The sequence below is a fragment of the Apodemus sylvaticus genome, chromosome 18 (assembly GCF_947179515.1).
Source record: "Apodemus sylvaticus chromosome 18, mApoSyl1.1, whole genome shotgun sequence".
NCBI classification, from domain to species: Eukaryota; Metazoa; Chordata; class Mammalia; order Rodentia; family Muridae; genus Apodemus; species Apodemus sylvaticus.
Window position 1 is genome coordinate 51,344,927 of NC_067489.1, and position 22,053 is coordinate 51,366,979.

Genomic DNA, 22,053 nt, shown 5'->3' on the forward strand with positions numbered 1-22,053 from the left:
GCTAGTTCGTTTGTATCAGAAACAATACATGAAAGTTAGGAATACAGAATCCATTCACATTCAATACATATCTTAACAAATAAATGTGATAAATAAAAATTAAGTTTATGAAATCTTTACATTTTACACTGAATTACACCTAAGCATATGTGACTGAGACACTGTTAGGTTCCTTGAAGTGCTATTTAAAAAATGACTGTAAGTTACTTTTAGAAATTTCTAAAACTGCTTAGTGTGTAACTATTGAATAATATTAACACGTTTAAGTGTTTAAAGTATATTTACTGTAACTAGCTTGGATATAGCAAAACATAGATAGGTTTATTAGTACATAAATCTGTGGTAGAAATAATAACTCATTTTGTTTATTATTTCAACCATATTTTCAATAGTGTAAGCTAAGATAAAAATAATCATTATTTTAATGAAATCAGAAAGGAAAAGATGCTTATATGATCTTGTAAAATCAAACAGTAAAAATAACAAATTCTTCGATGCTAGTTCTTTGAAAAAGTATCATCTAGAAAAACAATTTGGCTACCTTTCAGGTGGGTGGTCTTTGTTCGTACCTCATTGATATAAACAATGTCTTTTGGAATCAGAAGTTAAAAAATACCGTGGCCTGTAGCTCCGGTTAAAGAGCATGCATCTTTGCTCTAACAAAGAATTTTTCCTTTCTCGGGCCAGCTGGAGATTGGCAGGAGCTCAGCTCTAAACAGCTAGAGCCGGCTCACGGTCCCGCAGCGCTCCCAGGAGGGCGATGGCAGAAATAGCAGGCTCACAGGCTGCCGGAGCAAAGCGCTGAGCCAGAAACCCAGAGACTGTTCAGGAAAGGAGCGAAGGAGGCAAGGCAAGCATGCAGGATGCAGGCGGGCCGGCCGGCCAGCAAGAGATATATAATTTGGAGGCATCAAGTGGCCCCAAGTAGCTTTTGACCGCTGAGAATGTGTCATGAAACTAGAGAAGGAAGCAGAGAGAAGCAAGAGTGATTTATCTCTCCATAATAGGAAAACTCTCAGATTTGAGTATCCAGGACACCCACCTAAATATTTAGATTCCATGGTAACCGTTCTCTAATGCCAGTTTCATAAAGCCATGCTACTGAATCTGCCACTTGTCTGGTTTGCGATGGAGAAAGAAAAGACATTGTGATGATGAATTGTTGTCTCTGATAAGTTCGGGGTACAGCCAAAATTATCCCTGGGGTGTCAATACACTGTACAGATTGTTAATTCATATATTAAGAGGCGAGGACGCGTCAGGGACTCATTTCTTTAGCAACATCAGATAGTAGGCATGATCGGATTCTCAGGCATGAGATGTAAAGAGAACCGCTGAATTCTTCCTTCTCTGAGGGCTCTGATTTTCTGCCCTTCGCGGTTTTTAGGCCACTTAATTAGTGCGGAGTGGTAGCCACAGAGCATATTTGACGGTGTTAGCCCAAAGCCTGCTGTTGAAGTGTGAGTTGACATTAATCAAGTTGTGATTAATGCCAAAGCCAATACAGTTTCAGAAGGTTTTCTATTTTTACTTATAAGCCACATGAGCATTTGAATTCATAGCCCCGAAGATGAGTTATTTTCACATATTGTAAGTAGCTAATAGCTCCGAAGACTAATGCTTTATGGAGCACATGCCTTAATGCCAAGAATAAGGCTCTACTTTGATAAAAGAGACCTGTTTTTTCCCCTTCATAGAGCTTGGAGGATTCATTTTTTAATTTCACAGCAGTAATTGATTGTGGTTAATTTTCAGCTTGCTTTAGAATAAAGAGAAAAGTGGTCTAGGTTGTTTAAAGGTTTGGATAGAAAATTAGGTGTGTGCACATTGAGTCAGACGGCTGCAGAATAAAGGGATATGTGGTATTAACTAGAACAAAGCTGTGGTGAATAAGAACAGCGATGCGGACCATTGATAGGTGACAGTCACCATGCATTGCGCAGGATTCCAGTGCGACCTCACGTCAGAGGGAGCAGGCATGAGTCACATTCGATCTCAGGAGACCTGAGGCTAAGATGTAGTTTAAATCTACTGCCCAGCTCACACAAGTGAGACTATATGTTTTGATGTATCTCACTCACTTAAACAAGTAGAACACTGGAAGAGATTTAGAAAGAAATAGCTGAACGTATTAAGACTTTGATATATAGAAATAGGTAATAGATGGGAGTGATAAGCACGGTGATAGAACACAGTAATTGTGGTCCTTCCCTCTCTCTGTACTTTGCTCTGTTATTGTGAATCAGCAGCCTTTGTCTCCTCCGAATACTTCCCTGATTACACTTGAACCTCAAAGGTTAAGTTCTATCAGAGACAAACTTATATGTAGTCTTTAAAAAGAAAGGTGTGTGTGTGTGTGTGTGTGTGTGTGTGTGTGTGTGTGTGTGTGTGTGTGTGGTATAAGCTGTTTGTATTTTATTCAGCCACGAGCAAGATGTCAGGAATTCTTAGCCAGAGGCAAACGGGGGTCAGAACCTGTTCCTGCAGTCAGTGGGTGCGCAGCTGAAGGATGCTTCAGACAGGAGGGCAGGAAAGGCTTTGTCTCCGTTTCTTCACGATAAAATGCTGACGCGGCTTTAATTATAGTTTTATAAACAGTGAAGTTGGACCATTGCTTCGCCATATGGGACGGAGAGTGATGAATATGCTAGATCCTGGTTTTTTAAAGAAAGGCAAGTGCAAATGTAGAATATACTCTTTGTACGAATCATATTTTTATGAGGCTGCTGAAGAGTAGCCGGGTGTTGAATCAAATCACGAATTCTCAAGGCCATCGTAATCAAAGTAGGAAAAGTATATATTTGCTCGGGGAAACATCTGTTAAGGAATTTCTCCGGAGTCTCATCAGGAGTTGGCAAGCTTTACAGCTTTAGCTATGCTTTCATTATTGGCTTGTCTGCAGACTAGTTTACATTAGGTGTCTTCCTATCATTAATTCACTAGTAAAGAAATAAGGCTTTCAGTGGTCTGCCTTTGTTAATAATGCCGCCTATGAAATCCAAATAAGCACGTAACTTGCCCGCTCATATTTTATTCAGTTGTTTTCTTGGGTTCTACATGCTTACAGAGACTTCTAGAAAGGAGAAAACTAGTAAGGGCGGAAATGAGCGTGAACCAACCCATGATGCCTTTGAAAATTCCAAGAGCTGTTCGCTTACCTTTTAATGCTAGTTTCACAGTAATCACAACATCATTTTTAACATTTCTCTATTATTGAAACGAGACACGAGACAATTATTTTCAATACTAGCAGAGATGACCTCCAGAAAAGCATCAACTTTTATGACACTATCAACTGATAATCGGTTATTGGTTATTGTGACTTTTAATCTGAAATATCCTCCCATAGGCTATTGTTTGGGAAGCTTGAAGTAGAAAGTGGGAGGTAGTTTCCTAGCAATGCCCACATCTACCCTGCCCATGGCTTCCGCCCTGGCTTTCAGCTTCCTGTCTACCATCATGGGACCACCTGCTCCTGTATCACATGTTCTTGCCATCATGACCTGCATGCTTCCATTTTTCGATGTCTTTGTATTTTAATTGTTAATGTTAATTGCAGGGCCACATTGCATCTGGGGTCTCACTGGCTCCTTTCTTTCCTTCTGTTTATAGCCTCTGGCCATGGAAAAGTGCCACTCGGATTTAGTGTAAGTCTTCCTTCTTCATTTAACCTAATCTGGAAACATTCTCACACATGAGTGTAGAAGTTTGCCTTTAACGACATTCGTCATCCTGCCAAGTTGAAAACCAATATAAACTACCTCACCTCACTTTTTCAAAATGATATCAGATCCCTCTTAGAGCATGAGCTAAAATAAACTCTTCCCCCTTTAAGTTGCTTCTGCCAGGTGTATTGTTATGATAAAGGAAATGTGAGTAATGGTAGTGTGATTGGCCTAGTGCTGCTTGTATTCTACTGTTAATTCGGGTCCCACTGAGTAAGACACTGAATGACCCTGCCCCCGTTGGTTGTGATTGGTTAATGAAGATACCAGCAGCCAATGGTTGGGTAGGGCAGACAGAGGTGGGACTTGTAAGATTCCTGGGTTTGGGATGGAGAAAAGGGTAAGAGGAGATCCACTATTCCTGGAGGAAGAGGGGAGAGGGGGAGGGGGAAGGGAGGGAAGGGGGAAGGGGGAGGTGTAAGAGAGATGCCATGCCTGAGACAAGCAGAAGGCAGGAAGGCATAGCAACATATGAAGGAGACAGGAGAGCATGGCCAAGTTGGTCGGCCCCCGGGTCCAGGGCAGCCAAGGTAGAATAGAGAATTTAGTAAGTAATAACTCGGGATTATTGGCGGGAGCTGGATTAACCGCATGGAGGTTAAAAAGTGGCCCACCTCTTGCACTCTTGAAGGCATATCAAAAGATAAGTGTGTGTGTGTGTGTGTGTGTGTGTGTGTGTGACTTTCATTTGGGAACCCAGAACACTGAAGTGGGTAACAGAACCAAGCTGCCACTACTGTTAGTATATATATATATATCCATTTTTTGGGCTGTATTTGTCTTTAAAGCCCATTGATTTACATCCTGTTATTTTCACCCAGGTCTCCATTTTGTGCTTTCCATGAGTCACATAGCCAACACAATGCTGTATCGAATGTCCTATCAATGACTGGTATGAAATATTTTGGAGTTTTGCAAGAAAAGTATTTCTCATGCATTTGCAAAACAATCCCTAAGACTCATGGATTAGTAATGTGGAATAATAGTATTATATTTTCCTTTTAACATTTTATGTAGTCAAACTCTTGCTATAACTCAATTCACTATTTAAACAAGGACAAACATAATGTCTTAGGTATGTAGCTCAGTATATAGAACTTGCCTCACATCCCCAAAACCTTGGGATGGATCTTCACCACCGGGGAAAAAAGCAGTACTCTATCTGTGTAAAATATTAACCCGCAGTTGTTGATGCTATTCTTAGGTCTCAGTGATTGCTTGGGTCATCAATCTCTGGCAAGGAGCTTTCAGAATGCGTGATGATATTGCAAGCATCAAGCTGTGTTGCATTAAGAAGTGATGAATCTCTTTCCAGGTAAAGCTTTGGCCTTTGGCTATCATAATGTATCACCATTTTGTTTACAAATGGGTATCCACTCTGTTAAATGGCAATGGGGTGCATGAGATCTGGCTAACAGGGAATGTTGGTACTAGCTGGTGTCAGAAGAAACGGTAGAATCAAAAGTCTAGGGGAAATGGCCACGATCACTTGTAAAATAAATGATTTTAGTAAATTGAAATCCCTGTGGTCTAGGCATTTAAATGATTAAAAATATTATCTTAAATAGCTGGCTAAACCCTAACATGCTTTACATATGTAAATTGATTTTTTTTCCTTTTGTGGCAAATCAAAACCATTGTTTCATGCCTGCTCTATATTTGTCCTACAATGAGTGACACCAGAAGGCAAATACCTCATTTTAAAAGTTCTATTCTCATTTCAAAATGGCTTTCAGGGTTTTACCTAGACAAAAATTTACAACATTTTTACATGTATCTGGAAATGTAAAGATTCTACATGGATCTCTTTCAAACCTTTGTGTTTGATTTGTCAAGCCATTGGCTATTTAGTACCCAGGTTATTATAGTTGCAAACAAAAATCTTTTCTTTTCTAGGAAAGATAAATACTCAATGAAAATGACTTGATTTCCTCTTTTGCTGATTTTATTAAAAGGCAAATTTATGGTACTTTTATGCATCATTAAAAATAATTGAAGATGGCATTTTACAGTTATGGAGGAAGAAAATTGCCTGCTTCCTGTCACTCTTGATACAGTTTTTGCTATTTTGTCTTGAATTTGTTTTTCTCTATAACAGAAACATTTCTTATATTTGTATAATAAATATGCTTAGAAAAATCTCTTTCTTTCCAGAAAAGTTTTCAAAACTTCAGAAGTCTGTAGAAACAATATCATTACCACACCAGAAAATGTTGCCAAATCCTTAACACTTTGACACATTCATATATTCCAAAGTAAGGAAACATGACAGAAGAAACTCGTGAATCTTGTCTATCTTCACCTGTCTGCTCTTTCTTCATTCACTCTTGTTAATTAGACTACTTATTAATTTCAATTTATTTTTATATTCATATTGATGTATGATTTATCTTAAACATGTTGTATTTTTTATATCTTAATGTTTACAAATATGTGCATGTATAATACATACCACTATATAACTTGTTTTATTTCTCAGTATTATACTGAATTTTTACTCCTGTATTGCATGCATGTTTTATGTAATATGTGTATATAATTACATATTTAACTTCTTTTTTCTTGACTATCAGCCTTCATATTTTTGAGCATTTTTGAATCACGGCTAAATTTTCTCTTTCCTACATGGTTGCTATGAAGACATTCCATAGCTGCCCTTAGAGGCATTACAGGTGGGGCTACTGTGTGACATGTGTCAGTAGGTGGCAGAGAGGAAAGAGGCTATGTCTGTACTCAGTGTTCTGACTTATGAAGATCTGAATGATTCGTGGCCTAGCATACCTGAAGGAAAGCAAGCCCTACATGACCACCCGCTTGGTACGAGGGGTCCTGGACAGGGATCTAGCCTGACAAGATCACCGGGTATGGCCTGGATGGGCTCCCAGATTAGAGAGCAAGCTGGAGACTAGAAGAACCCTGCCTAGAACCACGACAGTGGGCTGGAATGAACCTGAGACAGAAGATCTTTGGACTACCGAGTGGGCCAGGTGAGGAGTGAACCCAAGACGACCACCAGACTAGCGCCGTGGGGTCCAGACAGGGAGCTCGTCTGAAAGGATGACCAGTCCGGCACTACCACCTCCAGGCATGTGGAGGCAGACATGTCGGAAATGACTCGTTCCCTGCGCCATAATGCATTAGCACAGCATAGCACTCCTGAGATAACCCCAGACACTAAAAGACCCTGGGCACTGTTAAAAGGAGCAAGTAAGTGCTGGACAAATAGAAGAGAAAGAGAAACAAAAGGATGTACGCACAATGAAGAAAGACAGAACTGGAGACTCCGGAGCAGTAAGGAACGGCCTCATGTGAGTAGTTGATGATGTCGCCTGAGAACATGTTGGGGGCCTGGCCTGTGCTGCCCTAGAGATTATGTCTGGGTCTTTGATCATGCAGCAGCAGGGGTCTATTATTACCACAGGCCAGGGGGAGGTCTCTGGTCTGGTATGCCACTTGAGGTCATGTTGATGTCTTAGGGCTGTGCAAACCCATCCCTCTTTCACAACTAGGCATCATGGGAGTGCTGGCTCCGATGGCATGAGAGCAAGAGAGCTGAGCATGTCCCTATCTGGCTGCTGTACTCAAGGGATAGTGGGTCCACATGTTGCAGGAGCTGCCCATGAGCCAGCTGGAAGATAGGTGCATGGGGGAGCTAGCCCTACCACTTGTCTCTAGGTGAAATGGATGAGGAAGTGATACCCTCCTTCCTGTTCCACCCCTAACCCCTGCAGCAGGTGGGAGAGCTGGCCCTGGGGTCATGAGAACAGAACTGGTTCTCCCTCTCACCAGTGGCTGTGCTCAAGAGATTGGGCCCTGAACCTTGCCTGGGTAGCACAGAAGTTGGCCCTGGATGTGGGGGTTTTGGGTGAGCATGCACTGAGGGCATGGCAGTATAAGAGCCTAGGACCTTACCACGTCAGATACCTTTCAGAGCCAGATCCAGGTCTTTGATTTGGCTGACCACAACACCTTCTTCACTGATGAACTGTTGCAGTAAATGAAGGGGCTGGTCCTACAAGATCTCATGACACAGGGCAACAATAGGATAGAAAAGAGGAATCCTAATGAGTATCCAGTATTTTTAGAGTAGAAGAAGCCAAAGGCCAAGTACCAGTCCAATTGTAGTGAACATTTGTATGCAATGAGTTGTGGACAAAAGTGTGCGGGACATACTGTGACACACTTTAGCTTCTACAAAAGATATTTTTTCTCTGTTTAGAGTGAGGCAGTTTCAAGGGTTGAAGGTGGGGAGAGGGAGATGAATGGGATTGGGGTATATGATGTGAAATCCCCAGTGATTTGAAAGAACCCGTAAAAAGTTTTTTTTTTTTTAAAGACATTCTATACTTTCTGTTAAGAAGTGTAGAGATTAGATCTTTCTTTTTATATATATATATATATATATATATATATATATATATATATATATATATATATAGTTAAATATTCGATATGTTTTTATTTACATTTCAAATGATTTCCCCTTTTCTAGCCCCACTCTCCGAAAGTCCCATAAGCCCCCTTCTCTCCCCCTGTCCTCCCACCCACCCCTTCCCACTTCCCCGTTCTGGTTTTGCCCTATACTGCTTCACTGAGTCTTTCCAGAACAAGGGGCCACTCTTCCGTTCTTCTTGTACCTCATTTGATGTGTGGATTATGTTTTGGGTATTCCAGTTTTCTAGGTTAGTATCCACTTATTAGTGAGTGCATACCATGATTCATCTTTTGAGTCTGGGTTATCTTACTTAGTATGATGTCATCCCCTTACAATGAGTTATAAAGCATATTTATAAAATCACCTTTATAAATAAAGTAAAGCCTGTTCTTCCATGCATATGTTTTTAGCATATTTTTCATGACATCTCTGTCATGTGTGAAAGTTTCAAAGAGAGACACATCTTGATTCTTCTGCAATGGTGCAGCTTCCTCTTGTGTAAGAAAGCTTGGTGTCTGTTAGGACAAGAGCAAGGGCAAGCTCATGTGGCACCAACTTCACACAAAGAGCTAAGGAACTGTCTTTTAACCACCCTCAATCCTTGAAACCTTGTTCTTTCTTATTTATAAAAGCTCATTGTGTGGTATTGTTTACCTCTGTTATATTCAGGATACAATCCTGAGTTCTTTGAAAGCATTCATTAAAATTCTGACTGGAATCAAATTAGACAACAAAGAGAGGTCAAAGGGATACAAATTGGGAAAAAGGAAATCAAGTTATCATGATTCCCAGATGATATGATAGTATACATAAGTGACCCCAAAAATTCTACCAGAGAGCTTCTACAGCTGACAAACAACTTCAGCAAAGTGGCTGGATATAAAATTAACTCAAAGCAGTAGTCTTCCTTTACTCAAAGAATGAAAGGGAAATAAATTAGTGAAATGACACCCTTCACAATAGTCACAAATAATACAAAATACCTTGATGTGACTAACCAAGCAAGTGAAAGATCTGTATGACAAGAACTTCAAGTCTCTAAAGAAAGAAATCAAAAATCTCAAAAGATGGAAAGATCTCCCATGCTCATGGGTTGGCTGGATTAATATAGCAAAAATAGACATCTTACCAAAAACAATCTACAGATTCAATGCAATCCCCATCAAAATTCCAACTCAGTTCTTTATAGACAAAGAGAAATTATCAAATTCATTTGGAATAACAAAAAACCTAGGACAGCAAAAACTATTCTCAACAATAAAAAAACTTCTGGGGGAATCACCTTCCCTGACCTCAAGCTATGATATAGAACAATAGTGATAAAAACTGTATGGTATTGGTACAGAAACAGGCAAATAGATCAATAGAATAGAAGACCCAGGAATGAACTCACACACCTATGGTCACTTGATCTTTGACAAAGAAGCTAAAACCATTCAGTGGAAAAAATGTAGCATTTTTAACAAATGGTGCTGGTTCAACTGGTAGTCTTTATGTAGATGAATGCAAATTGATCCATACCTTTCTGTCAAGTCCATGTGGATCAAGGACCCCACCTAAAACTAGATACACTGAATCTAATAGAAGAGAAAGTGGGGAAGAGCCTCAAGTACTTGGGCACAGGGCACAACTTCCTGAACAGAACACCAGTGGCTTATGCTTTAAGAACAGCAATAGACATATGGGACCTCATAACATTGAAAAGCTTCTGTAAAGCAAGGGACACTATTAATTGGACATAATAGCAACCCACATATTTGGAAAAGATATTTACCAATCCTACATCTGATAGAGGGCTCATATCCAAAAATACAAAGAAGTCAAGAAGGCAGACTCAAGAGAACCAAATAACCCCATTAAAAAGTGGAGTACATCTGTTTCTATTTTGTGGAATAATTTGAAGAGTATTGGTATTACATCTTCTTTGAAGGTCTGATAGAACTCTGCATTGAACCCATCTGATCCTGGGCTTTTTTTGGTTGGGAGACTATTAATGAATGCTTCTATTTCTTTAGGGGTTATGGGATTAAAAAAAAAAAGAAGTGGAGTACAGAGCTAAATAGTGAATTGTCAAGCAAGGAATCTCAAATGGCTTAGGGAAATGTTCAATATCCTTAGTCATCAGGAAAATGCAAATCAAAATGACCCTGACATTCTACCTCATACCAGTCGTCATGGCTAAAATAAAAAATGCGGGTGACAGCAGATGCTGGCAATGATGTGGAGAAAGAGGAATGCTCCTCCAATGCTGGTGGTAATTAAAGGGAACAACCACTCTGGAAATTCGTCTGGCCATTCCTCAGAAAATTGGACATAGTACTACCTGAGGACTCAGCTAAACCACTCCAGGGCATATATCCAAAATACGCTCCAACATGTAAGAAGGACACATTCCATTATGTTCATAGCAGCCTTATTTATAATATCCAGAAGCTGGAAACAATCCAGATGTCCTTCAGCAGAGGAATGGATACAGAAAATGTGGTACATATGTATAATGAAGTACTACACAGCAATTATAGACATGAAATTCACAGGCAAATGGATAGAACTAGAAAATATCCTGAGTGAAGTAACCAAGACACAAGAGAACACATGTGGAATGTAATCATTAATAAGCAGATACTAACCCAGAAGCTCACAATGCATATGATACAACATACAGACCATATGGAGCATAGAAGGAAGGAAGATTGGGGGTGGATGCTTTAGTCCTACATGGAGGGGGAAAACAGGATGATTGTGGGAGATGGAAGGAGAGGAGGATGAGGGAGGGAAAAAGGAGGAAGAGGAAATAAGGGTAGCAGTGTCAGAATCTGGAGGACAGGTGAGAGGTGTACAGAGGGTCAGGAAATCAAATAAAAATATGTAGCAGGGGGAATGAGGAACTGGGGATAGCCACTGGAGAGTCCCAGAAACCAGAGAAACGTGAGGCTCACAGGACCCAATGCGATTAACTTTAACCATAATGTGCAGAGAAGAGGGAAATAGGACCAGTGGAGACCACCTCCAGTAGATAGGCCAGCTTCTGGCCGAGGCATAGAGTCACCCACCCACTTCAAAGTTTTTTTTTTTTTTTTTTTTTTTTTTCAACCCAGAAATGTTCCTCTCCAAAAGAAGGATAGGGACAAAAAATGAAATAGAGTCTGAAAGAAGGGCCAGCCAGGAACAGCCCTACCTGGGTATATGTCATGTCTGCAGACACCAAACCCAACACTGTTGCCAGGGGTAAGAGGTGCTGACAGAGAGGAACCAAGTGCGGCAGTTCCTGGGAAGCTCTGGCCAGCAACTGACTGATGCAGAGGTGGATGCTTGGAGCCAATCATCACACTGAACTCAGGGAACCTGGTTGGGGAGCTGGCAGAAAGACTGGAGGAGTGAAAGGGGATTGCAATCCCATTGGAAGAACAACATAGGCTGGCCTGACCGCCCAGTTCTCCCAGAGTCTAGACCACTAACCAACCAGTGTACCTAAAAGGATCTTTGGCTCCAGATACAAATGTAGCAAAGAATGGCCTTTCCAGACAGCAACTGGCAATGGGAGGGGAGGCCCTTGGACCTAGAGAGGTTTGATGCCCCAGAGTAGGGGAATGCTGGAGTGGTGGGGCGGGAGAGTGTAGGTGGGTTGGGCAACACTTCCATACAGGCAAAAGGGAGGAGGGAGGGCAGATGTGGGATGGGGAGGTTGAGGAGGGGTAACTGGAACGTGGGATATTATGGGATAGGGGATTGGTGGAGGGGGTAACCGGGACTTTAAATATTTACTTTCATTCTTTTAAATGATGTGTATGTGTGGTGGTTTGTGGCAGAATGGCTTCAGTAGGCATGTATATTTGCATGCTAGTCATCAGGAAGTGGCACTGCTTGAGAAGGATGAGGAAGTGTGGCATTGTTGGAGTAAATGTGTCACTGGGGGTGAGCTTTAAGGTTTCTAAATCGCAAGCCAGGCTCAGTGTTACTCTTTTTGCTGCCTACCTATCTGGATGTAGAACTCTCTTCCACTCTCCCAGGCCATGTTCCCCTGCATTCTACCATGCTCCCCACCATGACAATGGACTCAACCTCTGATACTGTAATCAAGACCCCATTAAATGCTTTCTTTTATAAGAGTTGTCATGGTTATGGTGTCTCTTCACAGCAATAGAACAGTGACCAAGACAGTATGTTTGGACATTGGGAGTAGGTGTATGCATATGAGGGCAGGTGCCACAGAGGCCAGAGGCATCAGCGCCCCCTGGGGATCAAGTTACAGTCAACTGTAAGCTGTGCTAAGTAGGTATTGGGAACCAAATTCACGTCCTATGCAATAGCAGCATGTACTTTTAACTACTGACCCATCTCTGCATGAACCCAAACTTGGATTTTAGAATGAAATATAATTTAAAATTAATTTCAATAAAATTCTTCGCATCCTTGACCTCAAATACAATCAATAAATCTGCAACCTCAAAGCTTTATTTTACAGATAATGAAAATCACAATATTGTGATGTAAAAAAGACATTCTTTGTGTTTATTATACATATCTGAGAATTCACATCCAAATGTGTGTACAGCAGAAGATATAGTCATTCTTTTGGATATATTAGTACAGGTTACCTTTTGAAAATTCTTCAGTATTACAGGTAGACGTATACACGGAATGCAAATTTAAAAAGAATGTTCAAAACCTGTCCGGCTTTCTTAGAGGCATGACTGATTCCAAGGTGAAACACAGAAAATAAGTGGATCCTGGAGCCAAATAAACAATGGAGAGTTGCTATGGTTTTCAGGCTGACTCATCTGCTTCACAAACACAGCTGTCACGCGATAATCATATTCCTGGTTCCAACCCCTCACCTGCCCCCATAGCCATACATTATCATATGACTGTAGTCTTCAAGCATCATAGGGTGACTAGTGCCTATGGACATTGCCTTGCTGGCTGACAGCTTGCAGCAGATTGAAAAGCATCACAGTTTCTCCTTACCCTTACTCCTTTGCCTGGGAAACTCATGCAAGACAATTCAAGGAAGGGATAGAATAATTCCCAGAGCAGAGATGGCCCATCCCAGCTGAGAGCCTGGTCACATCCAGATGAGTGAATTCCAGCGTGTAACAGCCAGCCTACACACGTCAGTCCAGGCCATAACACATCTCACTCAATGTCTTTTGAGCAAACTTCATCAGATATATGCTGGTCTTTCTGAGCCCTGAGGTGTGGTGATGTCTTATGCATGCAATTGCAGCAACAGATAGAACACAATTCTTTATTCTTCCTTTCTTTGCATTTCCAGAATTTTTCTCAATAATGTTGTTCTCAGTTATAGAAGAACCTCATGCATGCTTCATTTGTTATTCTCAAGAGTTTGATTTTAATTAATATTTAAGAAGTATTTAAGAATCAAATTTTTGTTCCTATTTTAGAAGGATATATTTGATTATTGTGCTTTAGTTTTGTTCACACACTGTTATTAATCTCATGATTTTTTCTGTGCAACATTGTGAATTATTGTCAAGTCCTTTGCCATCACATCTAATACTTTTCTGAATATATAATTAGCTACATGCTAGCTCTTTGTAATCCATCTTTTGAATCTCTTATTTGTGCTAACATTTTTAATCTTTTTCCTTCTGGATTCTAATCTATGTGAATTTATGATGGTTCAATTAATAAAAATCTCTATTTATATGGTAGTTTGTCTAACATATTCAAATGAAAAGATGTTCTTATTTAGTTTTCTATTTTCAGCATTTTCTATACTTGTTTTATTATTATTTTTCAAATATAAGCTTTTTTGTTTTATTTGATTTAAAGATTATGTATTTTATTTATATGTGGACACTGTAGCTCTCTTCAGACACACCAGAAGAGGTCATTGAATCTCATTACAGATGGCTGTGAGCCAGCAACTGGTTGCTGGTAATTAAACTCAGGACCTCTATGAAGATTAGTCAATGCTCTCTCCAACCCCCCCCCCCTCCACAATATGTATTTTAGTTGTACCAGTGCTTGATGAATAGTTTCCTTAATCAGACATTTCATTTTTACTAATTTTAAAAGTTTCATAATTTAAAAAAGGTCCTTTTACTTTTAATATAATGTCATTGACTTAAGCATTTCAATCAAACAAATTTTAATTTTTTGTTTCTGTTAGATTCTTTGATGGCTATCTTCTTATTATTCTTCCGTATCCCCCCATCTATTCTGACTATGTTCATATGGTCTGACTGGCAAATTTGCTTCCCATCGCTTCATGGATGCTTCTAGGATGGGCAGCAGAAGGTCAGAACATGTGGCATGAAATGGACTCCCCTGATTGTCTACATCCCCTGATTTGTAATGGATCCCTGTTAAGATGTTGAATTATAACTATAAAAATCCATAGTTTTATTTGTTTTTTAGATGATGCTGTCCACCTACTGTGCACACAGTGATCTGTAAAACCAGTTAGCCTCATGTCCAAAAAATATTCTTGACAACAGTAGCAGATAGGTTAGCCAGTAATATCTGAGTTGTTCTCTCTGCCTAGGAGTCTTCTTTCTTTTCTTCTTTAATAACTTACTCTCATAGTATAGCTTAAACTGGGTATCATTTATCAATTATACCTGTAATAAATTTATGAAATAAGAATATTTTTATCTTAAATAATTTTATTTGGTCATTTTGTAGACCATAAAACACTAAATGGTTAAGTCAGGATTTCTAAATTTAATTACTTTCATGTGATATTTTCTATTCTATCTTGTTACGTGACTTATAACAATATGCAAACATCTCTAGATTGCATATTATTTGTCAAATCTCCTGATTAATCTCTATGATGATTAAAATAACTAAGTAATTAGCAATTTGGCAGAGGTTGAAAAAAGTTTATATCTAAGCATTTTGAAATGCTGACAAAGAATTTTGTTTTTTTGAGGGGGGAGAGAAAAAAGTTCTACGCTGTAATTTTATGTCTAAAAGGAAAGGTATGTTGTAAGGGTTTTAAAAATTTAAACCTTATCAGACCAGAATAGAAATTCAGAGCTCAAAGAGATTTTAGAAACAATGCAGTCCAATCACATGCCTTGAAACTGAGTCCTGAGGAAGTTAATGAACTCTCAGAGAAAAGTGCACATTAAGCAAAAACACAAGCACAGAGTGGTTGTCCTGGGTCCTGTCAAGCACCACATTTACAGGGTGCATTTTACAAAGCATGCAAAAATACACGTACTCCAAAGTTCACTCTGTCAGAATGCTTATGGCCCCTTTGCACAAGTTCATCGCCAGATAGAATGGATTGGTCTATCTCACCAGTCTTCTGGGTTCAACGAACTCTGCCCCTGGTTATTGAAAAGAAAAGGATGGAGAACTATCACTAAATAAACACTTGGGTATTTCCCAGACTTTCTACCTTAACGACTATTTCTTATTCTTTGTAGTCATCAGCCTTTGTAAATTTTTCTTCATAAAAGGGATTATTCATCCAGTAAGACTTCATTAAGCATCTATTCCTGATTATAAGCTGGAAGGCCCAGGAATACCAAGTATAATTAAAATAGACTATACATGTTATATATATATATATATGTAAAGCACAGAGCTGGAAAATTGGCTCAGTGGTAAGGCATTTGTTGCTCTTGTAGAGGGCCCATGTTGGGTTCCAACACAGTGTCTAGGAACTATCATAACTACAGTTCCAGAGGATCCTATGCCTCTTCCAACTTTTGTGGGCCTCTGGAGCATTCATGGTACCCACGCAAGCAAAACACTATACATAAAGCATAAAGTAAATAAACATAAGAAAAACCTTGAAGATACATGCCACAAACATGAGAATACATAGCATGTGTGTATTGTAGAGATGAAGGGCAGATACCAGGGTCAAATGAAAAGGGATCTTAAGCAAGTTAAAAACCAAGATATTCTGATTGTCTGGGGAAGATGAGGCATTTGGAATTTTAGGTGAAGAGTGATGGAGAAAAAGTCTAGAATAACTTTTGAAGAAATTATGATGGTCTCTTTGAGTACATATGTGGGAGTGACTGCTGAAACTGGGAGACTGTTGAGATTCTTGGAAGAAGGAACGTGGCCTGAGGTCTTCCGGTCTCACTGATATGATGAGCGGCTGTGATGAAAATAAGAAAGGAAGTGATTTAGAATGACCAATTTTGTCAGTGTCATTCCAGAGTGTAGATTTTGGAGATGCTAAGGTAGATGTAGAAGCCAGAGTTTTCTAGAAAAAAAAAACAGTAAGATATCTGCTTGTGTGTAAAGAGAACCTGTGATGTTTACTGATTTGTGTCCTCACAAGTTTTACAGGATGCAAACTTTAAACTGCGAGTGTGTTTGTAGGTGGAAAACTTCAGGGGTGATTAGGTTCACATATGGTTATGTTACTGAGTGGTGCACTTGAAAACAGAAATGGCAGTAAGATTGTTGTCTCCATGTCCTGAAGAAGATTCTATCTGGAAGGGAAGAAGAAAGCCCTAACCAACAACTGAGCTCTGCCTGAACCTTGTCTTCTGCTTTTCTACCTCCAAAAATAGGAAAGTGAATTTTTGTAGTTAAGCCATCTTCTCTGCTACTTTTGATGTTTTCATTTGTTTGTTAAGAAGCAGGGACCAACAGATTGACAGACAGACAGATATACAGGGAGGGGCTGTCTAATATGACTGTGGCTTCCAGAAATTTTGAAATCCATAGGGTAGATCAGCAGTATGGAAGCCTAGAGACAAATGGTGCTGTCTTGAGTTTGTAACTGGCAGATCATGACTATATAGCTTAAAATCTCAGGCAGGATTTGCTGCCTGAAGGACATAAATGCCCCCCCCCCTTAAGGGACATTTATAAGAGAGGCCATACAAATGATGACCAGAAACTGCTTCTGATGGTTTGTATATACTTGGCCCTGGGAGTGGCACTATTAGGAGGTCTGGCCTTGTTGGAGAAGGTATGGCTTTGTTGAAGGAATTGTGTTACTGTGGGCCTGAACTTTAAGACCCTCATCCTTGCTGCCTGGAAGTCATCTTCATCCTGCCTTGATATTGGACTGAACCTCTGAACCTGTAAGCTCGTGCCAATTAAATGTTCTTTATAAGAATTGTCATGGTCATGGTGTGCATTCACAGAGGTAAAACCCTAAGACATTGCTAGTCTAAATACATTTTATAGGATGTTTGATAGAATTGGGTAATGAATGGAAAGATGAGCCAGCCCAATGTCCCACACATAAAATAGGCAGTAGTTTCTTAGATTCCATTACATCCTTCAATATAGTTTCCACTTAAGGCTACTGTGGCTGTATAAAACAGGATGACCACAAGAAACCAGATCAGGAAATAGCACTTCCTTTGGCATTCTTGGCCTCTAGTCAAGACAGAACAGAGGGTTTTTCTGGCTTCTCGCTTAAGACAAGAATTACAACTGCTCTTGTTGTCCCTCAGGTCACCTCCATAAAACTGTTTTACCAGTGTCTACATCCTGTTCTTATCAGTGCTAGACGACTGACTATTTTCTCTCTCAAAAGTCCCCAATTTGGTGGTAACATTAGGTATGTGACATACCTTAGGTACCCAGAATCCCTTTGCATCTTGTCTCTTTGATAAAGCAAAAGTCACAAAATTCCCCAAGTGCTTACAAACTTTGCTATAATATTTCACTCTCCACCACAGCATTTAATATTTCATGCAACTCCACCATTGTGGACTAACAGGGCATTCTATCTTTTTACAAAAAAAAAAAAACATTTATTATTATCATCACTGCTATTATTTGAGATTTACTGCGTGATAAGAAAATAATATCATTGTGTTACATGTAGTCAGCCTCATGCTTCAATTATGTACTTCTAATTTTAAGAAGAATTTGGCTTTGTTATCTATATTATTACATATGAAAGACAAAGGCAGTGCACAGATGGGGATGCAGAGGGAGCCCCTGCTTTGTATTTTCAAATCCATGGGCACAGCATATGCATTTATTTGCAGCCTGAACATAATTAAGCTGGGGGGAAGCCATTCCTTTCAACCATGGGAATAGTGTTCTATATTTAAATACAGAGAGACTGCCAGATCTGGTCCAAGATTTACAACGGTTCTACTTGAAAAAAAAATAACCCACAATAGTTAACCCAAGAGAAATACTGATGTTAACAAGTGAGTGTAAATCTTATCTAACTAAAAAACTGTAAAGTCTCCTTATTTTTCTAAAGCAATTAAAGGAGTCAATCTTAGCTCAACATTAACTATAAGAGTTACATGCTCCAGTAACCTATGAAATGTCAAGCAGCAAACAGCACCTTCTAAGAAGTTCAGTGCTTAAAATGATTTCAAATATCTTTCTGTTACAGGTGTATTTTTATTTCCCAGTTTATAGTCAGTGGTTTAGAAGTTTATTAAATCGGAGAATTATTTTAAGAAGACGTGCCCACTCAATACTATGTCATAGATCAACATCTTTATTCCAAGAAAAAGAAAACAAGTTACATGTATATTTTGTGAGAGACTTTCATTTTATTTAAAAGTAAAACAGATCTCAAGGAAATTCTAGCTCATATTGCCTTAATCGAGGCTTGGTCACTTGGGCTTTTGTGGGCTCAAATATCTAAAGTGAAAGAAATAAGATACAGGCCAAATGGCAGGGTGTTTTGACTACTTCTTACTCATTCCTACTTTATTATATAGCTCTGTGGACTATATAACATATATTGCTCACATCTATGTATAGCACTTAAAAATGTACACACCTCTTACCTGCTTGCTACTTTTAAAGTACTCTTTTAAATAATTAGTCTTCTAATACATTGAATGCCTTCTACACTGTTTACTGCAAATCTTGTTACTTTGACAAAGTGTATGCTAGACATTTTACAAAGCCTCCTTTGAAATTCTGTCACAACCATTAAGTAAATAACCAAATTAGCAGATAAATACAGTGCATAAGTTACTGACTCTATACCTGTAAATACAAGATGCAAATGTTAACAAATGACTAATTTATGCCCTGGGACTTCCTCTGGCCTTATAGTGACTCTCAAAATTCAGCTTTATCCAAACTGCTTTCTGATGGCACATTTTCTTTTGTTATTTATGAAATAATGTTAGCTAGCTTAAACAAATTTGAATGGAGATATATGAAAAATACTAGAAGCCCAAATGTTGTTTTATTTTCATGCACAACTTACAATTGTGAGAGCATCTACCTATTTTAGCTCTAAGTCACTTGTCAATGCTTGGAGGCAGCCAGCACTTTCCTCTATTTAACAAGTGTACTTCTGAGTATGTCAACATCTCCTCATCAAGCAACGGTAAATGTTAAATCCAGCTCTGCTGCTTCAGATCACAGCTGAGTGGCTGGGAGTTACTAGATCTGCCTGGGTGGAAATAGCAGAGTGTGTAGATGTTGTTGATAATTCTGGCAATGTTTGCTTTAAGAAAATATTAAAAGTTAGAGGTACAAGTCCTAACATTTAATTTACTTGCTTATTGAGTTTATTTGGTGAACAATAGTCATCGTATTCGTCCTTCATAGTTACATTTCTTTCTTCATTTTTAAAACTTGTCAACTACCTGCCAGAAGCCAAAAAGAATCATTTCACATTCTGCACTAGGAAGTAGAAGATTGAAATTGATTTGAAGTCTCATATTAAGAATAGAAATTAATTGAGTATGAATTGACCAAATCAATCATTTCTTCTAAAAGAGTCTCAAACTATGATATTAATTATCCTTCACTGTGTGTGAGTGTGCACATGTGCTTTTGTACCTGTGAGTTTGTATATGTGTATGTGTGTGTGTGTGTGTGTGTATGTGTGTGTGAATGTGTATGGGTGTGTCTGATCTAGGATCTGCATATCAAAGGAATGAAAAATTTGTCACTCTATGTCTGGGTCATATTGCTTTATATGTTGATCTCCAGTGTAGTTCCACCCACTTTCCAGCAAACAACATAATTTTGTTTTGTATGCTTGAATAAAATTTCATTGTATCTGGGGCTGGAGAGAGGCTCAGCAGTTAAAAACACTGAATGCTCTTCCAAAGGTCCTGAGTTCAAATCCCAGCAACCACATACTGGCTCACAACCATCTGACTCCTTCTTCTGGGGTGTCTGAAGACAGCTAAAGGGTGCTTACATATAATAAATAAATAAATCTTAAAAAATTTCATTGTATCAATTTGCAATATTTTCCTTATCAGCTTATCTGCTGGGATGCAACTACTGTAAAAAGTGCTATCAAAAATATGGATGTGCTGGAATCTGTGAGAATGCTGACACAGACTGAAGTTTATTATCATGTGTGTGAGAGGGGTTCCTCTGAAGGCACCATCTACTTGTCTGCATACTCTTGCTACTGAGATATTCCTTCAACTAAAAGGCACATTTCTCTGTGAAAAGAGGTCACCTAATTCACATTTTACAGGTGCCCATGCATTTATTAAATAAATGTTGTTGAATATTTATGAAATAGAAAATGCGAATAAGGCGCTATATGTCACCTCAAGGGAACTGTTACTTAGCAAGAAACTTATTAATACTAGTAACAGCCGGGCAGTGGTGGCACATGACTTTAATCCCAGAACTTGGGAGGCAGAGGCAGGCAGATTTCTGAGTTCTAGGCCAGCATCAGTGAGTATTAGCAGACAAAATGTTTAACAAAACCACATGTGGAAGGCACCATATTGTGCAGATTCTAGACTGTATATACAGTATACAATATAGAGTTATAATACATGGCACATCAAGTTTTTAACACATTTAAATTGATCAATATTTTGTTGTAGAGGGGTGAATTACAAAGATATGGGCAGTCGTGGAGGTTTGATATGTGTCTTTGTAGTGACTAAAATAGGAATTCTTTGACTTTGTTCTTTTTTGTTTACTTGTTTTTAGTGGCCCTTGGAGGACACATCTAAAGGCGATAAGATTCTAGATAGGAGTAGAAGCATAGAATTCGTGATGTAGTTTAAACACAGTGAACTGAGAACTAGAAAATAGGAGAAGTTATAGCAAGGAGAAATTTAATGTGAGGAATAGTTATAAGGGAAAGAGAAAAGTAAAGAGAGAAAACAAAAATTGAGCCAAATATAACATATTGTTTGACATAGAGGCCTGGAATGGTATGAATAGAGGAGTGGCAGCCACAGAGGAGAAGAAAGGAAAGGAAAGGAAAGGAAAGGAAAGGAAAGGAAAGGAAAGGAAAGGGAAGGGAAGGGAAGGGAAGGGAAGGGAAGGGAAGGGAAGGGAAGGGAAGGGAAGGGAAGGGAAGGGAAGGGAAGGGAAGGGAAGGGAAGGGAAGGGAAGGGAAGGGAAGGGAAGGGAAAGGAAGGAAAGGAAAGGGAAGGGAAGGGAAAGGAAGGAAAGGAAAGGAAAGGAAAGGAAAGGGAAGGAAAGGGAAGGAAAGGAAAGGAAAGGAAAGGAAAGGAAAGGAAAGGAAAGGAAAGAAAAAGAAAGGGAAGGTGAGGAGAGGAGAGGATAGGAAAGGGGAGGAGAGGAGAGGAGAAGAGAGGAGAGGAGGGGAGAGGAAGGGAAGGGAAGGGAGGGGAGGGGAGGGGAGAAGAGAGGAGAGGAGAGGAAAGGAAAGGAAAGGAAAGGAAAAGAAAGGAAAGGAAAGGAAAGGAAAGGAAAGGAAAGGAAGGGAAAGAGAGGAGAGGAGAGAAGAGAAGAGAATAGTAAAGAGAAGAAAAGGAAAGGAAAGAAAAGGAAAGGAAAGAAAAGAAAAGGAAAGAAAAGAAAAGAAAAGAAAAGAAAAGAAAAGAAAAGAAAAGAAAAGAAAAGAAAAGAAAAGAAAAGAAAAGAATAGCTGCTCTAGAACCATGAACCTAGGACCAGGATGGTTAAGACTTTCAGTGATCTCTTTGAACCTAGGTACATATTGCTTTCTGCTTTCCTTCTCCTGTGAATCCAAACTTTTTTTTTTTAACTCACTATCAA

At 39.2% G+C, this 22,053-nt stretch overlaps 1 non-coding gene across 1 annotated transcript; it reads left to right on the forward strand.

Annotated features, from left to right (window-relative positions):
• Window positions 1–6,375: 6,375 nt before the first annotated feature.
• Window positions 6,376–6,505, forward strand: LOC127669081 (small nucleolar RNA SNORA17). Its single transcript, XR_007974288.1, has one exon. It is a non-coding gene; the product is annotated as a small nucleolar RNA SNORA17 (small nucleolar RNA).
• The last annotated feature ends 15,548 nt before the right edge of the window (window positions 6,506–22,053 follow it).